The sequence below is a fragment of the Ictidomys tridecemlineatus genome, chromosome 12, assembly GCF_052094955.1.
Source record: "Ictidomys tridecemlineatus isolate mIctTri1 chromosome 12, mIctTri1.hap1, whole genome shotgun sequence".
NCBI lineage: Eukaryota > Metazoa > Chordata > Mammalia > Rodentia > Sciuridae > Ictidomys > Ictidomys tridecemlineatus.
In genome coordinates, this window is record NC_135488.1 from 85,850,870 (window position 1) to 85,857,996 (window position 7,127).

The following is a 7,127-nucleotide window of genomic DNA, read 5'->3' on the forward strand; positions in this document are numbered from 1 at the left end:
GGATTGTGAGCGCAGCTACAGTGCAGTTGGGCAGACCCACCTGCGGTGGGCAGATCCCCGGGTCTGGAACATGAAAGTTAGTCAGCATCGTTTTTCTGACATTCAACTCCAGGAAGAAATGGGGAGCAAGGGAACTACTTTATTCCTTAATCTTCCCATTAGGAACAACTGCTCAGTCCTGCTGTGAGCCTGGCTTGGGTCTGGCAGAAGAGCTAAAGCCCCTTTTTGTATATATGTGTATGCGCGCTGGGGACTGAACCCAGGGCCTTGCACATCAAGTCCCTTTTAACCTGGGATGATGACAAGGAAGGAAATCTAAACCCAAGACAGGTTTCCTTTGTGCCTGTGAAACCTTACTTCTGCAAACCCAACCAAGACCACTGGTCCCCCTCCCTTTCCACCCGTCTCCCTTCCCCCAGTCAAGTCCACCATCCTTACTGCGGCAGCAGCCTGGACTTTAAGGATGGGAAAATAAACACCTTAGAAAGATGGATCACCAATTCAAAACACAATTCCACCTTAAAATGCATCCACCTTCCAAATCTCATTCTTCAGAGGAGGGAGTGTTGTTAATTTAGTTGGTCATAACTAAATAGTTTCTAATCTGGAGCAGGAGGCTGCTGGGAATATTGGACAGTTTAAAGGTTAATCACCATCGCCTGGTTACACAAGTGAGGCAGAACTAATTCCTCCAAAGGCAAATGGCTTGCAGTTTTATCAGCAGTGCAGATTAGAAGTGTTAATATACAGAACAGAATGGACGCTTAAGGGCCGGTTTTCCCCTTATCGGCAAACTTTGCAACAGAACTCAGTTTCTGCACAACCTCTGCACTTCTATAATAAGGCCCCTTATTTTGCCTCTCGAGCAGAACTATCAAACAATCCTGTCCAAACCACTGCCACCAAAATCAGGGTATTACAGACCACGGCTAATTGGAAGATCACTATAATGAAGGAAAAGATAAAATACTTTGGCTGTTGGCCTAAAATGTGGATCAACACAACATAGGAAGCTATCTTGCTATGTCACATTCTGAGAGATTTACATAAACAATAAACTCAATCCAACAGCACCCCCCCACACACACCACACACACACACACACACAAAATACATCTTTGTTTATAGTCAATGCAACCTAAAGCCAGACCAGAGGAGGAGGGAGGGTCTTCACATAGGCAATGTGATTAGGCCAGCAGTTTTGCAACTGTGCAGGAGAGCTGGGGCTGTGTGTATTTCCTCTCTTGCAATCAGCAGGGAGAAAATGGTTTTTAATGTTCTCCATGCTTCCTATATCATAGATATTTAAATATTTGGACCACTCAATATGCTAAAACGCTTGCAGCAGTCGTACAAATTGACTTCCTGTGATTCTGTGAGGGCTGCAGGTGCCTTTCCAGGGGAGGGGAAAAAATGGAGTGTGTGGAAGGGGAAAGTTAAAAGGCTGCCAAGGTTGGTACCCAATTGATTTAGTGGGTATTCTTTCAGAGACTGGGAGGAAAAGGGCAGATATGCCCATGTGAGAGGGTGGGACTTTAAGGGAGAAAAATTAGAAACATCCAGCCTGGTCAGGCAGGGGCTGCAGTGTTTCCTTGGCGGAGAATCTGCAGTTGGGCCATGACCAAACATTCCAAATACAAAAGGAGAAGACATTGGGGGCGGAGGTGGGCAGGGGCATGTGCTAAGGCAGGTCCACCCAGGTGGTATATTCTGGGTCCAGGTTTATTTCTTTCCCAAATATCTGAGACAGCCTGGATGAACCCACTTCCCAAGCACGGGATAATGATTTTTCACTGTGGGCTGCTGGCTCTCCCCCCAGACCCTCTAACACCTGTCTGTCCTGAGCTCTGGGGTAGGTATAAAGGGTGGGGCTCTTGTCTGGTAGCAATAGACTTCAGTCATTCTCTTCTCCAATGGCTCCTTCTTCCATTGTCAAGAAGGAGCCAAGTCTTTTGTCCGAATGGCCCATGGCACCTGGAAGAGTGTTTCAATCAGGCACTTCATGATTCATGCCAGCTGACTGATGTGTTTGATACGTATTTATTGAATGCTATTGATGCCGTAGAGGGCACAGGCTGCCTACAAGAACTAGCAAGCTTTCCGGGGAAAGGCTAAGACTCACAGCAGAGAAGACTCTACGGGAGACTACTGGTCACACAGTAAAAGGGGAAATGTGACATGGAAGTGTGGCTAAGCATCAACGACCTAGCCAAGGCAAGAAGTGCTTTGGAAGGTTCACAGGGGGGCCAGGCCTGTGTGGCCAAAGTGATCATGGGCCTTAGAACTGGGCCTATCACCCATTCATGTATTCAGTCATTCACTCACTCAACAGACACATATTGATGCTCCTCCTACAATCCCAGGATGTTCTAGATCCTGGGCATGCAAGGATGATTGGTTAGGGACCTCTGCTGTTAAAGAACTCTCAGTGGGAGGTGAGGAAGAGCCACCAACACAACACCAAATGACCTCCACACGTCAGGCCCTCGGCACTTCCAGGTGTCATATGGCAGCTTTGGATCCCACATGAGTTGTTAAGACAGTGACGTGCAGCTCTTAGAGTTGATGGGGACCCAGGAGGGCCTGTGTGTGGAGGGAGGTCCTTTCCTGATGACGGGTCCTGGCCAACTGCTAATTTAGTTATAAAGGCAAGCGGAGGAAGGAAGCGGAAGCCGAGGAAAAGTGAGGAATATTTAAAGATGGGCAAATTTGTGGCAGATCTGTGTGCCAATGAGATTTATTCAGAGGAACAAGAATGAATGGTGATGCCGAAGATAGAAGACACAATTCTGGAGGAGATTCCCAGATGACAAGGTGGGTTGAATCCTGGAAACTGTGGGAGACCGTTTGCCCAGGACTTGCCCATGTTTTGCACTGACAGTCCCACCTCCCAGGTAAGCCCTCAGACCCAAGCAAATTGAGACGACAGGTTTCCCCAGTGAAGGGTCAGCCTCAGAGACCCAGAGGAGGCGGAGCAGATGGTGCTGACATGAGTGGGCTGGTTGATGGATGACAGGATGGAAAGGTGGCTCCCTTTTGATGGTTCTGTTTCTTTAAAGAGTATCTTATTAGCTGAGGGGAATGAGCAAGGAGAAGAGGCTGAAGGTTTGGGAGGAGAAGAGGTGGTAGAAATACTGGTCTAGAAGAGAGGAGACTTTGAGGCAATGCCACTTGAGACTCAGTGAAAAGGTGAGAGTGAGCCCAGCCAGCAAGGTGGTGTGCTTCTCTTCCACCAGGGTGAAGGGACCAAATAGAAGGGGACTGCAACCATCCAGAGCAGGCAGCTTTGGATGGGGAAACAGAGGGCTCACTGAGAACTGGAATTTCAAGAATTCACAGGCACTGCACCCAACTCAGGTGAGCTGCCGCAGCAGGGAGGAGGAAGCCCTGCAGGCAGGTGGCAGAGGGGGTTCAGGGCATGGAAAGGTCCAAGGAGCCAGTTGGATCATGAGACCGGAGGACACTTTGAGAGCTTCTGCTTATTGATAGGAAAAGGGAATGCCATCTCCTGTGCCTGTGACAGCGTCCAAACATTTCATTCTTGCCACTGCAGCGGAGGGAGATGAAGAGATGACGCTTGCTCCAACTTGGCTGTACCTAGGCTCAGCCGTAGCTTCCCTGAGATTCTTTGCATTCTAACTCAAGCTTGACCATTTCTTTTATGCCTTCTTGGAGGAAATGGATCAGAGGCTCCTAAGGTCATCAAAGACTGTGGCTCAGAGAATTTTATACTTTATTACAGAGGAGCTCTGGAGCCACAGAAGGGACACACTAGTTCAACCAGCATTCACTGGCACGATACTAGGAGCCATGGGAAATAAAGAGTGACCTACCATGTTAGGGTCAGGAATAGGTGAGGAGGATGGTCTGTTGAGAACAGAACCCAAGAGAGAGGCTGAGGGCTACTTTACCCAGACTTGGTGAGTCATGTTCAAACACCTAAGTAGAATCTTCTTATTTGGGACTGTGGATTGAATCCAGGGATGGCTTACCATTGAGCTATGCCCCGCTCCTTTTTTGAAATAGGATCTCTCTAAATTGGCTAAATTTCTGAGGCTGGCTTCAAAATTGTGATCCTCCTGCCTCAGCCTCTGAAGTCACTGGGATTATAGGCCTACCCCACCACTCCCAACCCAAGTAGTATGTTCTTGAGTTCCCTGTCATGAGTCACTGGTGAACTGAGACATCAATTTCAGTGATTCTCTACCTGAGGTTTCCAACAAAGCCAATGAGATGCTTACTAATGGGCATGCTGAAGTTACTTCAGCGTTTTAAAAGCCAAGTAGAAACCACCATATTTAACCACCACAAACAGAACAAAGATGAAGTGTTTTTCTTTGGGCCTGGTATAGGGCAACTCTGTGTGTCATTTCTTGTTGCTCAGACTCTTAATCGACAGTTCTGAGCCTCTAACAACAATGGGAAGGTAGTTACTCAAAATGATATTTCTTTGACAGTATCTTTTAAACTATAGTAGCCAAGCAATAAACTAATAAAAGGAAGGAGCGAAAAAGTTAGAAAAACAATGATCTGCATGTATTTTTGGTTTGTTTGTTTGTTTGGGTACCAGGGATTGGACTCAGGGGCTCTCAACCACTGAGCCACATCCCCAGCACTTTTTTGTATTTTATTTAGAGACAGGGTCTCACTGAGTTGCTTAATTAAGGCCATGCTAAGCTACTGAGGCTAGCTTTGAACTCATGATCCTCCTGCCTCAGCCTCCCAAGCTGCTGGGATTAGAGGCGTGCACCACCAGGCCCAGATTCATGTATGTTTTTTTTGCATAGACTGTTTATTTGAGCCAACATTATAGCTAACATTCACAGGTGGGCTGTCTAGTGGTGTCTTAAACAGAAAATATGTGCATCAGATAAGTTTTGTTCAGGCATGAGTAAGGCTATGGGCTGTGGGCTCAGTGGCATCTGTCAACAATATCTATCAAATAAGGCATCTTTAAACAGAAACACACGTAAAACAAGGGTATATGTAGACTGGTGGACAAAAATCTTGTGAATAAGAGACTTGTACAAAACTGGCCCTTGTGTTTCTCCTAGAAGCAATTATTCAGAATTTGCTAACTTAGCGTTCAAAGCAACTTTACAGAACACAACTTTGCAAATAGTGAGAATCAACAGTGAACTGGGTATTTGTGGAGTTAGACAAAGGTCCCAGGCACTTGGGAGGTGGAGTTGAACAACCTCCAGAGTTTGGCAACTGCTAGCCCTTTATATAAAGCCCCTCGAACTATGAGGGACCTCTGGAGACACTGATAAAGATGCTTTTCATTGTTTTTTAGTTTTTTGTTTTGATATCGGGGATCTAACCCATGGGTACTTTACCACCGAGTCACATCCCCAGTCCTTTTTATTTTTTTATTTTGAGACATGGTCTTGCTAAGTCACTTAGGGCCTCACTAAGTTCCTGAGGCTGGCCTTGAACTTGTGATCCTCCTGCCTCAGCCTCCCTAGCTGCTGAGATTACAGGAGTGTGCCTCGACACCTGGCCTGTTATTTCGTTTTTAAAGATGCTCTTCTTCTATAAGAGTGTTGAGGATGATGATGGGATTTATCTGGATGAATTTCTGCCTGGAATTTCCAGTGCTAGAACTCTGCTTGGACTTGGTCAGTTCCTTTCTCCCTTTTCTCTTTTTGGATGTCAAATGCTCTTTACCTAGACATCCATGTGTAACCTGCTCCTGATTTTTCGTCCCTGCAGCTGATTCTGTCACTCTTTGCCCCTCCTTCTATGCTACCAAGCAGGTCGAACAGCAGCTTCTGACCCTCTCAAGCTGCCCCAGCCTGCCACATGGGCAGGATCAGAGCACACAAACAGAAACTTAAAGGAAAGACATGGAAATGAAGACAGGCTCCTGGGGAAGTGAAGCTGGTATTACAGGGGTCAGAAAGGTTTCCCCTTGACCTCCCGCCTCTGTCTCTCTGCATGGCTCATTCTCCCTGTCCATCCTCCCACGAGGCCCCTCCCAGTCCTTCCCGTTTCTCTCCTGGTCTGCACTAGTCTCCGTTCTCTTGGCCGCCTTGCTCGGCTTCCTCTGGCCAGTCTCTCCCCTCCAATTGGCTGGCTTATGACTTGGGTTTTCCTGGCATTAGTTCTGACTCCCATTTCCCAGGGCCTCTATTTCAAGGGCCCACTGTCAAATACTCTTTATTAGCTTTGTGTTCGCAAGAGAATCTGCTTTTGGTTTTGGTTTTGGTTTTGGTACTGGGAATTGAACCCAGGGTGACTTACCACTAAGCCACAGCCCCAGACCCTGTCTTTTTTTTTTTTTGACAGGGCCTCACTATGTGGCTGAGGCTGGCCTTGAACTTGCAATCCTCCTTCCTCAGCCTTACAAATTGCTGGGATAACCTATGTGTACCAACATGCCCAGCAATAACAGAGACTCTGATTGGCTTTGTTCACCCAGCTCCTAAAATCTTCTTGGAAGTCAGGTGCTCTGGTCCAACCAGCTGCAGCTGGAAGGGAGGGAAGGTCACAGGATAGCCATTTCGACCTTCAGAGGGACAGTGGGCAGAACTTAGTTCCCAGGAATGGGCCAGAACCCCAAAAGAGGCTATTGATAGTAATTTCACAGCTAAGGTCATACTCTGAAATATGAGGCAACCCTCTGGTGGGCATGAGGGGTCCTTATTTAATATTGCATGTTGTTCATTATCAGAGGGAGAGAATAGGAAAGTCGCTGACGAAACCTGACTTTGGGGTTTAGGACTGTATCCCAGGGACAACGTTTCAGTCCTTAAGCCAAATCCCTCCTCTCCTCTCTGAACTTCCTCCCATATTTCATCAGCATTTCACGAAGTATGACATGATTGGCAACCAAGGACAACCATCTCCTCCAGGGAGGACTCCAGCAGGCCAAGGGTCACCCAGGAAGTAATTTCAGAGCTTCTGCTGCACAGAGGACCTGTCTGGGGAGATGGAGAAATGAGTCTGAGCTGGTCACCAGGGAGGAAAGACAATCAAAAGGGGTTTCCTAGTTAAGGCAGATGAACCTCAAAGCAGCAAGGATTAAGGATGGTCTGGACCCAAGTGGGGAGGAATGGGTTATGTCTGGAGGCCAGTGGCATTGATGGTAAGAAAGGACACTTCTCTGCTCTCCTTCCTCTGCT